This window comes from Pinus tabuliformis, chromosome 2_1 (genome assembly GCF_031772625.1).
Source record: "Pinus tabuliformis cultivar Carrire ecotype Pingquan chromosome 2_1, CPIR1, whole genome shotgun sequence".
Lineage (NCBI taxonomy): Eukaryota > Viridiplantae > Streptophyta > Pinopsida > Pinales > Pinaceae > Pinus > Pinus tabuliformis.
In genome coordinates, this window is record NC_142299.1 from 618,543,127 (window position 1) to 618,566,750 (window position 23,624).

Genomic DNA, 23,624 nt, shown 5'->3' on the forward strand with positions numbered 1-23,624 from the left:
TCCTAGTACCAACTCAATAGAGAAATCCACCTCTCTATGAGGAGGCAACTCTAGAATATATGCAAGAAACACATCCTGAAATTGTTGCAAGACATGATACTTCCTCATGAATTCGTCATCCTCATCTTCCTTCCCTTTGTCACAGGAAACATGAACTACAAAAAATACACACCCTTTCCTATAGTTGTGTTTAACATGCATAGTTGTAACTAGTCTAATTGATATAGGCTTCTTCTTTCCCTTCAAGATTCTTTTTTCTCTATCACCATCTAAGCACTCAATGGCCTTCTCATAACAATCTACCTTGATCCTGTGAGTAAACAATGGACTTCCCTCAGATGCTACAGGACCCCCAAGGGATAAACCACCCTTCCAGGTGCCCAAACCCTAAGTTAAGCCTATTTTTCATTTATATGGACCCTTGGACACTAGCATAACATTGCATGATTTCAAATGCAACTCTCTAGTTGCATGCACAAGCCTATAAGGGAGCGAATGTAGTCCTTGTTACTTAGTTCTATGCCAGCGACCGCGAGATTTGACCCACTTTTTCAGGGCTAGGATCCAAACCTTTGCCCAAAACTGAATGAAACTCTCAAAAATGAAAAATGACAGAGGGACAAGGCCTTCCATACAGAATTTAGACAAGAACCTAACCCAACAAGCCCTAGCCATGATAGACATTCCGTCAAACACATCATGAACATGTAATGTACATGTCATAAATACACATCTGAACATAGGGGTTTAATACTTATCTGAAAATCGTCAAGAAGGACTAATGCCCTCTCATAATAGTTGAAATATCTTCTATTAGGTCATGCATTCATTATCAATTCATTCACTAACCAAAACATGATGAGAGCCATAACTCAAGTCTGTCATAAAACCATGCTTGTAACCAACATATAACCAAAATAATAATAGCGATGGAACAACTATTAAAACCACATAATAACAAGTATAAAAACTCATGAAAATACAAGAGGAAAAGATCTATTATTAACATATGCAAATTCAACCAAGTCAATGACTTCCACTTACCACCCGACCATAGATTGGGATGAACCAAATCTCTCTTTTAGTTAATCACCCCCGTGTCATATTCCAAGCATGAATGTGGGATCTCATGAAATAAACCAACCAAGCAATGGAACAACTATTAAAACCACATAATAACAAGTATAAAAACTCATGAAAATACAAGAGGAAAAGATCTATTATTAACATATGCAAATTCAACCAAGTCAATGACTTCCACTTACCACCTGACCATAGATTGGGATGAACCAAATCTCTCTTTCAGTCAATCATCCCCATGCCATATTCCAAGCATGAATGTGGGATCTCATGAAATAAACCAACCAAAAACAAACCAGGGCTTCCAGAGGCAAAACTGCCTCAACCCCCAACTAGTGATTCCACCCCACGACTAGACATCATTAACCATCACCAGATTGGTCTCTACCCAAGTTATCCAGGTATCAAAGTCATTTGTTCCAACCCGGCTTCCAGGACTAGTAACTCAACCCACAATTTTCGTTGGGCTCCATATCGTTTGTCAAACCAAGGCTTCCAGGACTAGTAACTCAACCCAAGTTGTTATGGGGCTTCTAGAGCATTTGTCCAACAAGGCTCCAAGGACTAATAACTCAACCCACAACCATAAGGAACATGAGAATCAATGAGAACATAAAAGGGAAAATCCACAACATCATGACTATCCAAGAAATGACAAGGCTAGGAAAAACCACTATCAATCCAGGAAATCCTCCATGCCAATGACATATCATAACCAAATAACCACACGCATATGCCATGCATGCCAAAACTAGCAAGGAAATCATACATGCAACTTGGTACCTGCAAAACAACCTGTTGTAGGTGTTGATCCCGTTGTTCCCTTGCGCTTTCCTGATTTTCCTTTGCCTTCTTGCTCCAAATCCAAGTGTGCATAAAATCCTCCAAGAGTGCTCCAAGAAAACTTTAAGTCTGCAAGAGTATGAGGGAGATAAGAGAGAGAGAGAGAGCTCCAAAACTAAGCTGACCATAAGCTATGAACTGATCCTCAAAATCCTTTTTATCATTGAGGCCCCTATTTTCTTCATTTTCCATTATTTTCCTTCAATTTCCTCCTCACATGCAACTTGTGATCTTTCACCTTCCTTTTCTCCTAATTTCCTTTATTTCCATAAATAAATGTTAACTAATGCCACTTTTCCTTTGCCAATTCCCATAGCCATTTATTAATCACAAGTGATCCCCATCACTATGGCTTTGTCCAACATTCATCTTGGAATACGTGTCCCATGACCTTGGTCTTTATTTTTCCTTTATTAACTTTATTACATGGACTTTTAACCGGGGCTATGACAGAACCCTCCCCCTTGGGGGAACACCATCATCGGTGTTCAATGACACTTATAACCAGCAAACACATGCTACCCATCGAGCTTTATAACACATCTCGATGCAACATTTACATCATATCCATACTAAAAACAAAACCAACACATCATGAACACCATACCGCTTATTAGAGCTTTATAACATAGCTCGCTGCAGTATTTACATGCATATGCATATATAGACATAACCAAAACACCACACCAAAAACATATACCCAAAGCCATCCACTTAACCAACGAATAGAGAAGGATACATAGCTTGCATATGATCAGCCATCTCCCATGTAGCTTCATTGGGCCTAAAGTGCTTCCACTACACTTTAACTTGCTTGATTGCTTGATTCTGGAGCATGAGCATATTTCGCTGCAAAATGCACTATGGTTCCAGCTAGAATTGTCCTTCTGGTTCCACCTACAATACAGAACATTCAATCACATGATCAACATCTTTCACTTACTTCTTAAGCAATGACACGTGGAAAACATCAGAGACTTTCACTGTCGGAGGCAATGCAAGTCGATAGGCTACTAGTCCAATCCTTTCAAGAATCTTGAAAGGCCCGCACTATTGAGGTGCCAACTTGGCACATGATCCAATCCTCAAGGAGCTATTCTTGGGCTTGATGTGAAAGTACACATGTTCCCCAAGCTGAAAATCCTTAAATACCTTGTGTTGATTCGCATAACTCTTTTTCCTATCCTGTGTACCTCTAAATTCTTCTTGATTTCCTGCATTTCCTATTCTATGTTTGCCAACACGTCTGATCCAATCAATACCTTGTTCATTGGATCACTCCAACTGATGGGAGTATTACAACTCTGCCCATAGAGTGCCTCAAATGAACTCATCCTCAGTGAGTCCTGATACTCATTGTTGTAAGCAAACACAACCAGTGGAAGATATTCTTCCCACTTTTGTTGCTAATGCATCACATACATCCACAACATGTCCTCCAGAATTATATTGACCCTCTTTGTTTATCCATCTGTTTGTGGATGATAAGTTGTGTTGTAATGCCAACTCTATACCCAAACCTGCGAATAACTCCTTCCAAAACTTGGAAGTGAACTTAGCATCCTTGTCTGACACAATCTTCTCTGGTGCACCTTGCAACCTCACTACATATCTGATGAAGACCTGTGTTACATCATTAGTTGAATAAGTAGACTTCACTAGAATGAAGTGTGCTACCTTTGTCAACCAGTGAAAAACAACCATAATAGAATCATGTTTTCTAGAGGTCCTCGGTAAACCTGTAATAAAATCCATGGAAATGACCTCCCATTTCCACTCTGGAATCGGAATCGGCTGTAGTAATCCACCTGGATTCTTACACTCTACTTTTACCTATTGACAATCTAAGCATCTCTTCACAAACTCTACCACATCTTTCTTCAAATTTGGTCAATGATAAAATTTCTTTATAACTGTCAATATCTTCTGATATCCCAGGTGACATGAATACAACTTAGCATGGTATTCCCTCAAGATAATATTCTTCAGCTCACTATTGTCCAACACATAGATCATGTCCCTAAATCTAACCAAACCATCTACTGTAAGATGATAATCCACATCCTGTTCACCTGTACTTTAATGTAACATGTGCCTAAGTTCCCTATACCTATCATCCTGTTGTCTTGCCTACAAGACCCGATCCTATAAATTTGTCCCATATAAACTCATAGCTATTATGTGATTTACTTGTACTCTTCAGCTAAGAACATTTGTAACCTTGTTCTCTTTTCCTTTAATGTAACTGATCTTGAATTCAAACTCACTGATTGTAGCCAACCATCTAGCTTGCTTGGCATTCAAATTTGGTTGGTCAAATAAGTATCTCAATCCACTATGATCACTCAACAAGATGAATCACTTGCTAAGAAGATAATGCCTCCACATCTTCAAAGCATGGATGATCGCTTCCAACTCAAGATCACACATCACATAATTTTGCTAGTGCTCATTTAGTTTCCTTGATTCATAGCATACCACATGTCCTTCCTGCATTAGAACCCCACCAAGTCCTCTCTTGCAAGCATCTGTACACAATAAAAACTTTTTATCCAGGTCTTTGATCTTTAGAATTGGAGCATTTGTCAACAATTGTTTCAACTACTCAAAACTTGCTACACATTCATCTATCCACTCAAATTTTTTCCTTTCCTCTAGAATGATGTAATAGGATAGAAAATTAGTGAAAAGTTCCTGATGAACCTCCTGTAATAACTTGTTAGTCCCATAAATGATTTGACCTCATCTACATTCCTAGGAGTTGTCCATTCCACGATAGATCTTATCTTTTATGGATCCACTGTTATGCCTTCTTTGGAAACAACATGTCCTAAGTAATGTACCTCTGTTTGAAAGAAACTACACTTGCTAAGCTTGGTATACAACTGATTCTCTCTTAGCAATCTCAATAATGTTGCTAAGTGTTCGATATGTTCTTCCTCATTCTTAGAATATATCAATATATCAACAATGAACCCAATGAAAAACTTGTCTAGATAAGGATGCAATACATTATTCATCGAGCACATAAAAGTAGCTAAAGCATTAGTTAAACCGAAAGGAACTACAACAGACTCATAATGCCCATACCTGGTTTGGAAAGCAGTCTTGTAAATATCCTCTTCTTTGATGCTTACCTGATGGTATCTTGATCTCAGATTGATCTTCGAGAACACTGTTGCTCCCTTGAATTGGTCAAAAAAGTCATCAATCCTCGACAACAAATACCTGTTCTTGATGGTTACCTTGTTCAATTGCCTGTAATCAATGCATAACGTGAGAGTACGATTCTTCTTCTTCACAAACAACACTGGTGTAGCCCACGACGATACACTTGGCCTAATGTATCCCTTGTCAAGAATTTCCTTCAACTGTAACTTCAATTCCACTAACTCTGGTGTGCTCATCTTATAGGGTGCCTTTCATGTTGGTGCTACCCCTAGTACCAACTCAATAGAGAAGTCAACTTCCTTGTGAGGCGGAAAATCTGAAATCTCTATTAGGAATAGATCTTGGTATTGCTGCAAAACTGGATACTTCTTCAAGACATATGCATCCTCGACTTCCTTACCTTTGTCACTATAAATATGCACTGCAAACAATACACACCCTCTCCCATGATTACACTTTTCCTGCATAGTTGTAACCATTCTAATTGATGTTTCCTTCTTATTACCCTACAAGATTCTCTATTCCCAATTGTCATCCAAGCACTCAATAACTTTGTCATAACAATCTACTTTGGTCATGTGGAGGTACAACCAATCCATACCCAAAAGCATACTATATGATCCCAATGAAAAAGTACATTCAAATGCATTGATGTAGGCATACCATTCAGCTCAAATGCAAAATCTCTTATCCAACGATGAACACTTTTCTTTGTAGCAGTAGCCAACTGCACTAACCAATATTTTGCATGTACTTCTTTATTCAAACCACACGTATCCACCAGGTCAGGATTAACATAACTATAATTAGATCCAGGGTCAATCAAAATATAAACAAATTGATCACAAATCTTACCATCTATCTTGATAATAAATGCCTGGTGATTTGCTTTCCTATTATCCAATGCTACATAAATCTGTGGAATACTCTGTCCAACATCCTCCACTGTCTATGCTTCCTGAGCACTATAGATCAACAACCTACCACCTTGATGCTATGGAATACCTGTCTTGTGATGCTCTCCACCATAATTCCAACACTATAGAGGTTTCCTGCCATCACCCTAATTATGCTCCTCGTACTGAAACCCATGTCCTTTGTTAGATGCATTGAACTTCTTAGGTTGTATTGCATTCTCTTTGTTACTTGTGTCCCGAGGTCTTGTTCACTTCTTATCCCATTTTCCTTTATTCTTCTCACTACCTTTGCAATCCTTCTTAGTCCTAGACTTGCGCTTCGATTTCTCATAATAATGCTTCAACTTTCTAAGGGCTTCCTCCAACGATCTAGGCTCATCAAACTCGATTTTTTTCTTGAACGATACTAGCAACCCACTAATGAATCTCCGAATCTTCGCTTTCTACTCCTTAAGGTAAGGCACATACCTCAAAAACTCCAAAAATTTGCTAGTATGCTCCTCATTAGTCATAGATCCCATCTTCAACTCATAGAAGTCCTTTTCCCTATCATCATAGTATCTCTCAGATATATAATTCTTCCTGAAAAGTCTCTAGAACCCGCTCCAAGTCAACTCCTCTTCGTGAATACCTCTGACATTCTTTACATTTTCCCACCAAATGTTTTCTTTACCTTTAAGACTAAACATAGCTATTCTAGCTTTCATGCTCTTTGAGTAATCATGTAATCTAAAGAAATTATTCATCCCAGGCAACCACTCTTCTGCATCTCGTGACTTCTTCATGTCTACATCAAATGTAGGTGGCTTTTCTTTCTTGAACTCATCTAGTAAGGATGAGTTCACTTCTCCTATAAGGATGATAACAATTATGACCATGATACCTGTCTGAACCAAAACTAGAGTTAATCCCATGTCCACTACCTTATCTATTAGATGTATCCAAGAAATTGCCATCTCTGATTGTGTCATATCTATCTGACCTATGCCCATTGTGAGACCTGCTACCATATGCTTCATTAGTCTTGTCCATGACTGATCCTACTTGGTGCCTATCTATGCAAGTCTGACAAAATTCAAAGGATAACTGCATTGGCCTAGCTTGTTTCTCTTGTGCCCTAGCAAGTCTCTCTTGTGATGGAATGATTTTGTCATTATTTGCTTTACAACTTCTTATTTTTGCCTTTAGACTTATCAATGTGTCTGTTATGTGAGGGGAGTATCCATCACCATGTTTCTTATCTAATTTGTAGGGAGAATCTCATGAAATGTAGTCCACCATTTTCCTTATCATCTTTAATATTCTTCTTGCAAGTATACCATGTAAGCTAAACCAAAATTTTAAACATAATCAACATACCTCAATATTGGTCAGGGGAGGATATCTCATTTGCAAGATCAACCATATTAGCACGATACATGTATAATCATAATCATAACAATATATCAATATCATCTCAACCATTATCTAGTTACCATGCATGATAATACCAAATACATACCATGACCTCATGTACGACAACCATAACCGTGACAATGCATGCATAACAACATATAGACACTTACATACATAACAAATGCATAACCGACATGCACTCACAATAACCAAATTCTAACAACAACACCATCAGCTTCTACATGACAACACAACTACAACAATGACCACCACCATGAATACACATAATGCACATGTACAACCTTCATGCATGCATGACAAACACATTCCGCCCATTCAATCCAAGTGTTGAACTTGGGAGCTTTGATACCACTCTGTAACAACCTCCTCCCACACTTACCCAAGCTTACTGGTCCACCAAGGTAAATATGTGATGAAGAGTTACTATGATATGACTCAACATCCTAGATCACCTTAAATAAGTGGAATCGACAAAACCAAACGTTACTAACTTCTCTCAGGTGCTATAGGACCCCCAAGGGCTAAACCATCCTTCCATGTGCCCAAAACCTAAGTTAAGCCTCTTTTTCACTGATCTGGACCCTTGGACATTGGCATAACACTGCCTAATTTTGACTGCAACTCTCTAGTCGCATGCACAAACCTGCAAGGTAGCGACTGCAGTCTTTTTTACTCAGTTCTGTGCCAACGACCATGAGATCTACGCCACTTTATCAGGACTAGGATCTATACCTCTGCCCATAACTTAGTGAAACTCTCAGAAATGATAAATGACATAGGGACAAGGCCTTCCATACAAGACTTAGACAAGAACCTAACCTAAGAAGGCCTAGCCATGACAGGCATTCTGTCAAGCACATCATGAACATGTAATGTACAAGTCATATATACACATTTGAACATAGGAGACTCATTCTTATCTAAGAATTGTCAAGAAGGATTGGTGCCCTCTGATAATATCTGCAATATCATCTATTATGTCATGCATTCATTAACAATTCATTTACTAAGCAAAACATGATGAGAGCCATAACTCAAGTATGTCATAAAACCATGCTTGTAACCAGCATATAACTAGAATAATAACAATAATGGAACAACCATCAAAACCACATAATAACAAGTATAAATACTCATGAAAGTACAAGAGGACAAGAGTTAATATTAACATATGCAAATCCAACCAAGTTAGAGACTTCCACGTACCACCCGAACATAGACTAGGCTGAACCAAATCTCTCTTTTAGCCAATCACCCTTGTGCCCTATTCTAAGCATGAATGCAGGATCTCATGAAATAAACCAAACTAGAGCTTCCAGAGGCCAAACCACCTCAACCTCTAACTAGTGATTCCACCTCACGGTCGGACATCACTAACCATCACCAGAATGATCTCTACCCAAGTTGTCCAGGGCTCTAGATCATTTTTTCCAACCCGACTTCCAGGACTAGTAACTCAACCCACAACTTCTATTGGGCTCCAAAATTTTTTTCCAACCAAGGCTTCCGGGACTAGTAACTCAACCTACCAAGGGCTCTAGAGCATTTCTCCAACCATGGCTTCCAGGACTGGTAACTTAACCCAAGTTTTTACAGGAGTTCCAGAGCATTTGTCCAACCAAGGCTCCAGGAACTAATAACTCAACCCACAACCATAAGGAAAATGAGAACCAATCAAAACAAAAAAAGGGGAAACCCATAACACCATAGCTATCCTAGAAATGGAAAGGTTTGGTAAAACCACTGTCAGTCCATCCTCCATGTCAATGACAGATCATAACCAGATAACCACATGCATATTATGCCAAAACTAGCAAGGAAATCATACATGCAACTTGGTACCTGCAAAGCAACCCGTTGTAGCTATTGATCTCACTATTCCCTTACGCTTTCATGCTTTTCCTTTGCCTTCTTGCTCCAAATCCAAGTGTGCACAAAATCCTCCAAGAGTGATCCAAGAAAAATCTAAGTGTGCAAGGGTATGAGAGGGAGAATAGAGAGAGAGAGAGCTCCAAAACTGAACTGACAAAAAGCTATGAACTGATCCTCATATGCCTTTTTATCATTAAGGCCTATATTTTCTTCATTTTCCATTATTTTACTTCAATTTCCTCCTCATGCAACTTGTGACCTTTCACCTTCCTTTTATCCTAATTTCCTTTATTTCCATAAATAAATGCCAATTAATGCCACTTTGCCTTTGTCATTGCCTTTTCCAATTTCCATAGCCATTATTAATCACAAGTGATCACCATCACTATGTTTTTGCCCGACATTCGGCTTGGGATACATGTCCCATGACCTTGGTCTTTATTTTGCCTTTATTAACTTTATTACATGGATTTTTAACCATGGTTGTTACATGCTCTAACCAACATCCCCAACTATTTGTGCCTCCTGAGCACTGTAGATTTGTGGCCTGCCACCCTGGTACAATGGAAAATCCTTCTTATGATGGTCTTTACCACAAATCCAACACTTCAACGGTTCCCTACCATTTCCTTTATTCTACTGCTCTCTAGGTTGAGACCCATGTCCTTTCTTAACTGCATTAAACTTCTTATGAGGGGTTGCATTTTCCTTCTCACCTACATCCTGAGATCTTCCTCGCTTCTTGGGCCATTTTCCTTTAGTCTTCTCATTACCTTTCCAGTCATGCTTGAACTTAGGCTTGTGCTTTGACTACTCATAAAAATGCTTCATCTTCGTAATGGCTTCCTCCTATGGCTGAGGCTCATCAAACTCAATATGATCTTTGAATGACAATGGAAATCCACTTATGAATATTTGGATCTTTGCTTTATCATCCTTGAGATAGGGCACATACCTCAACAACTCTATAAATTTGGTTGTATACTTTTCATCTGTCATGGAACCCATCTTAAGCTCATAAAACTCCTTTGTTGGGTTGTGTTATATTCTTTCCATGACTAGCCCACATAGTTAACTGGGGGGTTAGAAGGGGGGCAGAGCCCCCCCTTCATTGCGGTGATTGTGTAGCAGGGGGAGTCACAGGGGGTTTGAGGGGTGCAGGTAACTCCACTCTATGGGGTCTGGGGCGCTGTTTTTGGACCCTATATTAGGTTGGGCGGACCTACCTATGGTTTTGTGCATGATTTCTCGCACATGGTTTTGGACGCTATGGTTTTCGGTCCATGGTTTTAGATGCTATGGTTTTTGGTACATGGTATTGGATGCTTCAGCATGTATAAATATGTATTGTAACATTGAAAGGAACATAATGAAAAATCAAGCTGGTAGTCCCGGTTTTGGGATCTAGGGGAAAATCTCTGTGTATATGTGTTTTATGTGTTATGCTCTCACATTGTTTATTTTCCGTGTTTTAGAATTTGTATGCAGGTAATTTCTGTACGGGTTTAAAACCTACATCCTTGGCCTTTCCATCATAATACCTCTGAGACAGAAACTTCTTTCTGAAGAGCCTTTCAAAATCATCCCATGTTAGCTTCTCTTCTCTGATGCCTCTAACATTCTTAACATATTCCCACCAAATATTTGTTTTTCCTTTAAGACTAAAGGTAGTTATCTTGGATTTCATGTTCTCTAAGTAATCATGCAATCTGAAAAATTTTCTCATCCCAAGCAACCACGCTTCTGCATATTTTGATTTATTCATTTCCCCATCAAAAGTAGGAGGCTTGGCTGTCTTTAATTCATATAGCAAGTAATGGCTCCTCCTATGATGTTGATGGTGATGGCGATGTTGTTTTCCGAAAGTAGAGCTAGAATAAAACCCATGCATACCAATCCTCTTCCCAGGTGTATCCAAGAGTCTACCACTCTTCACTATATCATAACTATCCATCTTGTACCTTTCTGAGACCTTCTTCCATCTGCCCCATTAGTATTTTCCTCATGTCCATCTCCATGACTAATCCCTAGTTGCCCATGCTTTTGTAAGTATGAAAGGCTTTGAAGAATCACTACATTGACTTCAACTTGCTTTTCTTGAGCCTTTGCAAGTCTTTCCTATGCCTCAATAAACCTGTTATCATCTACTTTGTAAATTATAATCTCTGCCCTCAGACTCCTCAATGCATATGCTATATCAAGAGAATATTCCTCTCCTTGTTACTCAACTAACTTCTTCCATTCCACTGATTTCACTTTGGGCCTTTATAGGGAGTCACATGAGATGTAATCCACCATTCTTATCTTCATATTTTGGCCTTCTATTTCCTGCAAACATACCATGTTAGATAAACCAAATAGAAGACATAATCAAAATCATACCTCAATGTATCTCAGGGGAGGATATTACATTTGCACAAGTCAGTCTATATTAGCACAATATATAATAACAACATATCAACATCATGCATGAATCAAGATGATAATACAAAATTGAAATAATAACTGCATGCATGATAACCATAACCATCTACATTTACCTCAAGGTCCAATACTGTAAACCTCGCTTTGATACCACTCTATAACACCGATACTAGAGAAAGGTTTATATGGAATGAAACTGCTCTAATACCACCCTATAACACCCCACCCCACATTTACCTGCTTTTACAAGCTCTCCAGGGTAAACATGAGCTGAGAGTTACTATGCATGACCCAACAACCAAGTTTTAGTTATGGAAGTGGGGCCTACTATCTTTAAACTTTATTGCAACCTCCCAGGGACACCTAATCACCCAGATGTCAAACAACACCCACTGGTGATCCTTCCCTAAGTTGGAACTTTCTTTTTACCTGACTTTACAGCCCAACTGCACACATGCAACACTGTGCATGTGAGGCTCCAACCACACGTACAAGGCGCCTTCCATGCTGCTACAGCTAAAATTCCCCAGTTTTATGAGTGCGACCAAAAGCCCTGTTCCAGATTTTTAGGATGGACTTCATGCCACTGCCCAAAAATTTCCATAACTCTGTCATTCAGCTATAGGAACCTCCAAAATCAATTTTCAAGCTCTAACCATACTCGAACTTACAAAACACCCAATAATCATTTATACAAAAACTTTGTAGGCATAGTACCTATATCTCATAAATACATTATGTTCATTGATTCAATAAGTTCATCAGAGAATCATCAAGAAGGCTTGTTGGCCTCTATTACTAACTGAAACTACACACAATAGTTGATGCATTTATGTAAGATAACTAAGAGCCCATCAACCATGGAATGGATCCATAACAAGAGCACATCACATAATGAGAAGTATACCATGCATGTAACCAAAATTTAACCATAATAGAATCATGGCAAACTAGTTATGAAATCATACATAATATAAGAACTTGGGCTCATTCATCTAAATAAGAATCAACAAATAATAACATATGTGAATGCCAATCAAGTCAGGGACTTCCACGTACCACCTGACCATAGATTGAGCTGAACGAAATATTTATTTCAACCAATCACCCCTGTCATATTCCAAGCATGAATGTGGGATCTCATGGGATAAACCAAATACAACCAAACATGGACTTCATAGGTTAAACCACCTCCACCCTCAAGCCACAGTGATCTCACCCAAACTGGTCTAGAGATCACCAAAACTAGTCTAGAGATCACCAAAACCAGTCTAGAGATCACCAAAACCAATATAATCTTGGATGCCTCGGGATTTACTCACCATAACCAAAGGATTTTTCTTGTCTCCACATACATGTCAAGAGCTTCCCATAGAAAACCATCTCCACCCTCCACCCTTGGGATTTTCTTGAGACCACCTCATGCGGATTCAAAATCTTCCGATAATCTAAAGCTCAACCAAGATTGAATCCAAACAAACCATGGTTATCCAAGAAATGGTAAAGGTAAGGTTATAACCATTGTCAATCTAGGAAAATCCCATGCCAATGACAACAAAGTAATAATATAAACCAAATGCATGTACCATGCATTCAAATCCCAACAAGGAAATCACACATGCAACCAGTTACCTGAAAAATCTTCCTGTTGTAGCCGCTCTTCCAATCTTCTCCTTGCACTCCCTCGATTTACTTTGCTTGTCCTTTTCTTGCTTGCTTGCTTGCTTGTGTCCAAGTGCTCTCTCTCCTCTTGGAGTTTAATTTCTTCCTTAGCAAAACTAAAGCTATACAAAATTTTCAATTGTTTCTCAGACGCCTTTTTATCATTGATGTATGGTGTCTCTTTCTTTCCCTTTTCCTCTTTCCATTCATTTTTCTTTATTTTCTCTTCAATTTCCCTTACATGCATATTCTTGTCTCTCTGTCTTCCTTTTCTCGTATTTTCCTTTATTTCTTTAATTAATTGTCATTTATTGTCTTTTTCCTTTTGCCATGACAATGACAATTTCCATAGCCATTAATTAACCACAAGGGTACCCACTTTAATGTTTTTCCGTCCATTCAGCTTGGAATATGTGTCCCATAACCTTGGCCTTATTTTTTCCTTTATAATGTCCTTCCATTTACATGGAAAATCAACTCGAGGCTATTACAAAAAGTTCCTCTTAAGCTACTTAGAAAGATTTTTGGTAACTTGAAGTTGCTGTAGACCTTAGGGAGGACTCTGATTAAAAGTTTGTGCATGTAATAATTACTCAAATTGAGATGTTTTGCAATTATTCATGTGTTTTTTGGCTACATGTTTATGTTTTTTCGACTTCGAGCATGGCCATACTCTGTGTTGTTGTTGTTCTTCTTCCTTCTTTTTTTTTTTTTCATTTTTCTCTTCGTTCCCTTTGTGGTTTGATTCATTGGGTGTGAGAGAGGAAAGAAGCCCATGGAGAAGAGCTTAATAAAACCCAACTAGAAGTTCAAGACCCATATGAAATTACGGGCATGTGATAAATTGCATTAGAGAGCAAATGGGGATAATGGATCAACCAAGGGGGTCTGGCTAGGTCCACATGAACAAAATAAATAGTGATGTGACAATTGTGAAAATGATATAAGAATGATGTTCCCTTAATTGAAATTGTGCTTAGTTTATATATATTTATGTGTGTATGTGTGCGTGTGAAAAATGAGAAAAATAAGAGAAGGGCATAATGATGCCATTTCACTAGAAAGGTCATCTGTTTAGAACCATCATAATAGGAGGATGATTAATTTAATATTATGACTGTGTAAATGTTATGTAAATAAAAAAAAATTACTTGCTATGTTATGGATAACATAGTGGAGTTATCTAATGGATTCCATGTCATGTGAAATATCCATTGGGTAAGTGTGCAAGAACGATCTCTTGTTGTTTAACCACAATCGTTAGTGAACATATGAAATGCTTGGGCTTGTGAGCATGATCATGTGAATATTGTAAAATAATAGAGGTTGAAAGTTAACTCTACAAATAACAACATATTCATAGTATATGGTAGAGGGCAATGTTAGAATTTGTAAATTTGATACCTAATGCAAATACCTTTATGAAAACTTCATCGAAAATCCCCACTGATAGAATTGTTATATGTTCAATAATTCTAAGATCATTTTAGGATGTTGTGATTTATTTGCAATGAAAATAGTATATGTATGAGTATTGACAGTTATTTGTCTGATTGAAAAATTAGATTGCAAGAAGAGTGCGAGAATGGTGTGTGAGGTAAAAGCCACCATGATAGAATAACAACACCTTTAAAGGAGCCCAACAATATGAATACAAGTCTCATGCCTATGAGATTGGGTTGCTGAAGGAAGCAAAGTTGGGAAGTTAAAATTTCTAGTTTAAAATTTTTTAGTATCTCATGTAAATTAAATGTTGCAACACAAGGGAAATGATGGAGTGTGGAGCTCACGAATGATACTACCATGAAGGAATTACAAACTTGTGGCACTTTGTTTTCCTCACGAGATAAAGTCATAATGAATACCTTGAATATGAGAATCCATGAGTTGTATAGTGGAGCATGACAGAGCATCACTTGGCCATAATACTCCTTGCACATTACATTAGAGCATGCATACTGGCACTTGGTTGTAAGGCTAATGATTACCCCATGCAAGAAAACCCTTGGACAGGTAGACTACCTTGAATTGGGGTTTCCTGGGCTTGAAAGACTGAGTATTTGATGGGGGCCCATGTAGGTGGACTACTCAGAATAAGGGTTGTTTGTGCCCAAAAAAGTGAGTCGTAGATGGGGTGCCTGTGTGGAGCTTGATGATTGAATTAAAACCACTAAGTGCTTGCAGTTAGACTGACTAACTAGTTACTACTTGCTAACTGGTTAACAAACTACCTTCATTGTAGAATCAATCCTTGGTTTAAAAACACCAAGTGCTTGCAGTTAGGGCGATGAACCACTTAGTGTTTGTTAACTGTTTGATGAATCACCTTCACTAATCAATTATCAGTTTAAAACCACTAGGTTCTTGTAGTTAGACTGACAAACCACTTAGTGCTTGCTAACTGGCTAATGAACCACATTCATCGTGGAGTCAAACCCTAGTTTAAAACCATTAGATGCTTACAGATAGACTGACAAACCACTTGGTGCTTGCTAAGAGCTTTCTAACTGGTTGGTAGACCACCTTCACTATGGAATCAATCCCTGGTTTAAAACTACAAGGTGCTTGCAGTTAGGGCGATGAACCACTTAGTGTTTGTTAACTGTTTGATGAATCACCTTCACTAATCAATTATCAGTTTAAAACCACTAGGTTCTTGTAGTTAGACTGACAAACCACTTAGTGCTTGCTAACTGGCTGATGAACCACATTCACCGTGGAGTCAAACCCTAGTTTAAAACCATTAGATGCTTACAGATAGACTGACAAACCACTTGGTGCTTGCTAAGAGCTTTCTAACTGGTTGGTAGACCACCTTCACTATGGAATCAATCCCAGGTTTAAAAATACAAGGTGCTTGTAGTTAGATTGACAACCACTTAGTGCTTCCTAAATAGCTGATGATCCACCGTCATTGTGGAATCAATTACTGGTTTAAAACCACTAGGTGCTTGTAGCTAGACTGACGAATCACTTAGTGCTTACTAACTATTTGACGAACCACCTTCATCGTGGAATCAATCCCTGGTTTAAAACCGCTAGTTTCTTGCAATTAGACTAACAAACAGCTTAGTGCTTACTATGTGCTTGCTAGCTAGTTGACAATAACCTTCATGGTGGAATCAATCCCATGATATTGAGCACAATCCCTTGAGTGATTTCGGTGAAACCCTTATGTTTGAAATCTAAAGTGTAAGTGACACAAAGGTTGTTCGGTAAAGACGAAGTTGGACTCATTATCTATGAAGACAAAGGAAGCAAAGAGTAAACACAAAGATAAGTATCAATTTAAAGGTTCTTTTGTTGAAATTCTGGTTTAATTTTGTTTAAAATTTTGTTGATTAATCTCACAAGAATTGCATGCTTATGATATAAGTGAGTTGTTGAACTATCCAACATAGATATATGGTGTTGATCACAAGAAATATCAGAGTGATATCAGCGTGATAATATCAAAGTTGTGCAGGGGAAGCGTAATAGAGCTAAAGAACTTAGGGACTAGACCATTATAGGATACTAGAACCTCGTGAGGTATGTTGTGACAAATGTGTTGTAATTAGAGAAAGACAAAGGGATACCTTGGCTACGAGACTCCGTTAGGACTCTTCCTATGCAAGGAAGTCTTGCCAAGGAATGGATCGCCCAAGGGACTGGGGAGGTAGAGAAGCGGATGCTTAAACTTGGAAGGTGTGTGACTACAAGGAAGAGGAAAGTTGAGTAAACTAGTTTTTAAAGAGTCATGTGCATACTCATTGGGATAAAAAATTCATTGGGTGTGTCTTAGGAAGTAACAAGCTGAGTGTTTTCCTTGGGGAGGCCTTGAGGGCAATGAACTACATAGTTGGATATGACAATTCAGGATATGGAAAATGTCATCGATGTGAGATTTGTGACTATAAGGCTCAGTTATTGGTTCTGTTCTCTGTTATAGAACACTAAGGACAATGTTCTTTTAAGGGTGTGGGGTTTTTCACATCCCATATCCTATCCCTATTCCTTGTAATTATAATTGTGATTGGAACACCAACATGGAGAACCATGACTGGCTAAACCCAACTAAAAATTTGACAATATTACTTAAAATTAATTAATTAATACAATTGAGGTTGGGACAATCTTATGAATCTTTGGTCTCAGGGAAACTTTCTTATTCACATGTTTTGAAAAGCCATATCCCATACCTTGCTAAAATTAATGCTATAGTTGCTTGCAAACTCAGGAAGCCATTACCTAAGAGAATTTTAGTGTGATACAATTGGAGAAGAAATGAGCTCTTATTAGTCATTAAGAGATTGGACTAGGGTGGTGGAAGCATAGGTCGGTGCCCATTCCTTTCTCCATCTTTTGGATCGAGGAGACAGTAGAGAGAGACAACCATTCAGGAAAATTCGAGTATGAGCCAAGGGGTGTCTTGGGGAAAACACACCGAATATCCATGTCGGGTTGTCCCAACTGCATGAAGGGATGTAGATCACCTATTTATACACATAGTGTAGGAGCACAAGGGGATATTCAGACTCAATTTGGTTCTTTATCTCATTTGCTCTGAATCTTTATCTCGATGGCTCACATTGGTTCTATTTTCTATCAAAAGGCATTCAAGATTGATTCTGGGTGGTGTGTAGTTGTGGGGTATGGTATAACTTACTGGTTATGTTGGAGTTGATTATCGAGCTTGTAACCCAGATCTGGTGCTTTGTTTGTTGTAACTCATTTTTTCCAGCTGGAAAGAACAAAAGCACTTTTAAATAAAGCCATGAAATGTTTGAAAAGAAGATGTGGAACTTTTAAATTGATTGTTGCCTTGTAAGAAAAGACGAGATGCTTGTCGAAGCTTATACTATTATATGACAACGTGTTTTATTTTTTGGTATTGATAAAGTTCATATCAACGTTATTATGCTCTCGATTTTCATAAAGGCATTGGGTTTTCTCTTAAAAAAAGGAAAAAGGAAAAAGGAAAAAGAATTAGGTTTAGGCCAAATCTACAAATTGAAGTTATTGCAAACCGAGCACCAAAGTCTATTATTTAACAACCATACTTCATCAAAGGAGCACACTTCACCAAAGCATCATGCTGACAGATTATTAAAACAAGGACTCGTATAAACCTTCAATACTAATAGCTGGTGGTCTTGGCTATGTTTCTCATGATTTCGAAAATGTCGTTAGGGAACATGTTTATGATCATGAATTTCTCTTAGATGAAGCAGAAGGCGCAGTGTATGATTTTGTTATAGGGAAGACAACAATGTTCCCTCCAAATATGTTATCTAAACATGGAGTTCCTGTTTTCAAAGCTGTGCAGAAACCTGGTGAATTTGTCATCACTTTTACTTGATCTTAACATGCAGGTTTTAGTCATGGATTCAATTGTGGAGAGGCTGTGAACTTTGCTATAATTGACTAGTTTCCATTTGGGGAGGCAACATGTAAACGTTATGAATATCTTAGGATGGCACTTTTACCTCACGAGGAATTACTTTGTAAAGAAATAATGAATCTTGCAAGGACTAGGTTTTTTGAGGACATTAGGAATTCTTCTTTGTAAATGGAACTAGCCAGACAACTATGCTTAAAGGTTGCATTTGTTAAGCTTAAAAGATTCCAACATCAGGTGGTTAGGTCACTAAAAATAACTAGGAGCATAAACAAGTATTTTGCAGGGACACACAAGTACCTCTTGTTGCTGGCTCTGCAAGTGTCTATGTTACGTGGCATATATTATTTGCCAATGCAATACCCATCCAATGTGCCTCAATCATTTGAAGGAGATAAGAGAATTTAACTGCGACATCATACAAATTGTCTTTGTAAGAGAGGATTTTATGAAGATGGTTTCCATAACACAAAAAATTGAACAGGATGAAGGAATTCTCGTTGAAGCATCGGCAAAGCTACCTGTAAGAGATCATATTGAGATAAATGACTTTGATTCTGAAGAAAGTTTTCTTAATTCTGATGAATTTGTGGAATATGTTCCATATTATCATCTGGATTTAGAAGAACATACTTCATTTAATAAGAACTCAAATGGTGAAAGTAGTAACAGTTGTGAACCACTGGATCAGAGAAAATGACGATCATAAATCTCTCTATCTTCGGGAGTAGGTGGAGATGTATATCCCTCTAGCATTTTTCATGCAAAGGAGTCATCAACTGCTCCCAAACAGGGTGTGACTTTACAATATTTAAAGAAGTTGAATGGAAAGGTCTATAGGAATTCAAAGGCTGAAATGGATATTCAAAGCACTTTCATTTCCCATAACCAATGTGCAATAGAATTAGAGGGTGATAAAATTTGTCTACATTGCACTCCAGATGGACGATATGTGCTGCTGATATCGAACATTATATCTATGATGAAAGCTAAAGTTTCATTTTCTGAGATCCTCGACAAGTGGAAGTCAAGGGCACTTTCCAAGGGGTTGGATGTCAAGGCCCACCATGTTGATATCCAGTCAGTTTCTGACCTTTTTAAGATATAGGCCAATGATCATTAGGGATTACCACTGAAAGGATGTATGCAGTTAAGTAAACTCCTAGAAGAACATGAAGTATGTCTGCTGCAGGAACTCTTAAAGAAAACTTTTGGCAAGATTTACCGTTCCACTAATACCGAAGGCCTAGCTTTGAAATCTACAAAAGTAATCGGTGGGAAAGCCGAGAAAAGAGATTTTGACGCCATGAACAAGAATTCCAATGTGAATGCTCATAAGATCTCAAATGGTAAAAACATTGCTAATTTATCAGAAGTATCCTTAACGAAGCGTTCCTTAGAAATCAAGATGAGAACTACATGCATTGACCAATCTGTTACGAGAAAGCCTCAAGAAGTAAAAGCTCTAGGTGACAGGCAAATGAAGAATGTCAACCAGACCTATATGGAAACATCTTCCTCATCTGTTGGAAACTAGTGATGCAGATCCATGCAAAAGAGGACTCTCCAGTGTTCAAAGGAAGCAAAAGGAAGGAAGGATGATGAGTCGGGGAAAAAGAGCACTTGAATTTGTGGGTTAGAAATGAAAATGTTGAATCTCAAGAGACAAACATTGAAGCTTCAAAGAATTGATCAAGATCCAATGTTACCATAAGGCACATGGATCAAAGGATCTCAATGGTTTATGTGGTACCGCAAGGTAGTTTTCTCAAACCACCCATCTAAAGATCGACGGCTATTAATCATTAAGACAACACCTTCCTCATCTCTAGAAACTGCTACAGGTGGTCCCGGGGGCAGGAACAGTTTCTTCAAAAACCTCCCATGTACAAGAGTCAAACCCACATGCCATCCATGTCCATCTCTGGTCTTACTCTTTTTGTTTTGCAATTAATTTTATTTAATGTGTCAGACATTGTAAGGGAAGCAGATTTAATAGTGTTATATATATTATTTATATAATATTTAAAGTTATCATTGTAACTTGATTATTTTTAGAATCTTTTAAAGAAGCAGTAGTTTGGAAACTGTTTGAGAATCAGTTTTCAAACTGATTATAACAATTAGACAATTAGGGCTAGCAACAAAAATAAAAGACCAAATATGATACATTAGAGAGGTTTGGATTCGAGTCCTCATGACTGGGTATTGCAATCCAAAAATCTTTTTTAAGTCTGAATAATATATTGCAATTTGATTCTAGTTATGGGAAGTTGCAACCATTATTTTTCCTCTCATGTCTCAACATTCATCCATGTCTTTTCTTCTCCTGGATAGTGTAAGATGCAGCTGGTACTTCAGTTTAATTTTTAATGAATTTAATTAATTGTACTCATGATAATTAATCTTGAAGCCCTTAATGGGAGCTACACATTCAAGATCCTCATTCACGTCTTCTTAGTCTTGCATTATTCTTTCTGTAGTAGTCTAAATTTATATTCTTAAGTGCCTAATTTGGACTATGTTTTCTATTCTTCTTAAACCCACTTCTCTAGTCTAGCATTTTGCAACTCTTAGAGTCTTTGTCCATTCTGTTTTGGAAGGCTAGGGTTCCATAACTAGAACTTTTGGTTACAAGCCTTCATGGCATGTACTTCAAGCCACTGAATTTAAATATTTTTAGCCAATTTCAAAATGTCTCAGGAAATTCCTCGGGCTTTGGATCTGGCTTAAGGGTTATAAGGTGCAAGAGAGATTGTATTGTATTTAGCCTATGGTTAGGTGGAGAGTGGAAGTCCCTGCTTAAGGCTCCAAGAATTATAACTCACCCAGATAAGTTTAATGATTTAAGCATATGTGAACATTGAAGGATGACTATGCATGTTATGTTAATGGTTGATATATGATTCTGTATGATTCATGAATGAATGCCTAAATCACAATATATTCATGGTTGACTAACTATCTTACTTATCTAAGATGGTAATGAATGCTTGAATGGTATATTTGTTTCCATCTTCATAAAATATGGAATCACTTACATGATTGTGATTGGTCGGCTGAAGTCACTCAATTAACCCGTTATTTTATAAGCTCTGAGTTATCTTTGTTGGGTCATTCACTTCAAGGAACCAGTTAAGGGGAAGCAAAAATCCAAGGAGAAGCAACGTAGCGGGGAGTACTAGTAGCATCAGTAGGACCAATAGCACTGACAAAGGATTGACTTGGGGATGAGTCAATGGAATGTGGTTGGGGCTTGTTGGGCCCTTCATTTTGGGAAACAAGGTGACACGTTGGAAGGATGACAACATTTTGCCAAAGATAACTGTTGGGAAGTTGCAGAGGAGACAAATAGAGAAGAGGAAGGGATCCACCGAAGACCAGTAGTTGTGGAAACATGGACAAAGAAGTCGGGACTTAGGTAGCTATAGCCGAGCGAAAGGGAATACTAACAACCAAGTAGTAGAAGCAGCTGGAAGAAGAAAAAGGTAGAGCATCCGAGGGAGAAGTGGCAGTCCAAGCAAGCATAGGGATATAAAAGAAGGTTGATGGGAAAAGTTGGGGGAGAGATAGGAAGGATACCAAAATGTTGTTGCAGAGTCGTTCGAGCCCGCTATGGTTCTTAGTATCTCAATTGTGTATTAATCTTTCAAGTTAGTTTTATGTTCTGTCTATGAGGATTTTGAGCCGGATGTAATGTTGTACTCTGCTGGTTCAGAAATGCATGAAATTGAGTGTGTCCAGTGTATAAACCTTGCATCCCTATGTAGGTTTTAACCCTGTATAGAAATTACCTGCAAACAAATTCTTAAAAACCAGAAAATATACAATGGTGAGAAACACAAAAAAAATACACAGAGATTTCCCCTAGATCCTAAAATCGGGACTATTAGATTGATTTTTCATTATTTTCCATTAACCTTGGATTAGAACATAACCATAGTTCCCTTGACCGGATCTACAAAATACCATGGGAAAAAAACCATCATGCCCAAAACCCCTGCACAAAACCATAGGTAGGTCCACCCACCTAATATAACTCACATCCAACATTCTCCCACTTGTTGTTTTCTTTCCACACAAGGGGTCACATGAGAGCTTAATCATTGGTCCAACCTTGCAACGCCCATTTTTTCTCTACACCAAGAAAACTTCTCAGTGCTCACATACTTCGTCAATGCATTTGCAACATTTTTCAAAGTGTCCACCTTTACCAGCAACACCTTTTTGTTCTCAATCATATCCCTCATAAAGTGATACTGAACATCAATGTGCTTTGTCTTTGAATGATAAGAAGTGTTCTTTACCAAGAAAATTTCACTTTGGCTATCATAGTCTATCCTTATAGCTCGTTGTACCAACCCCATACTTGAACACAATCTTTGCAATCAAACTACTTCTTTGCTTGCATGAGTGGCTGCCATGTATTCTGCCTTTATAGTTGAAAGTGCCACTATCAACTGTCTCTTGCTCATCCAACTGACTACACCTCCAAATAGGTTAAACACATACCCACTTGTAAATCTTCTCTGATCCATATCTCTAACCTAGTTTGCATCAAAAAAGCTATGGATGTCCAAAACTATGTCCAATCCTAGTCTTCCTTCATAGCATGAACCATAATCACTAGTGCCATGCAAATACCTAGAAACTCGCTTCACTGTTGTCCAAAGCTCCTTCCCTGGTTTTGACATAAACCTGCTCAATACTCCCACTGCATGTGCAATGTCTGGTCTAGTACATACCATTTCATACGTCAGGATACTGACTGCACTTGCGTATGGAACACGGGACATGTACTATTCCTCTTCTTGTGTCTTGGGACACTATTGAGCATATAACTTTCCACCTACAGGAAT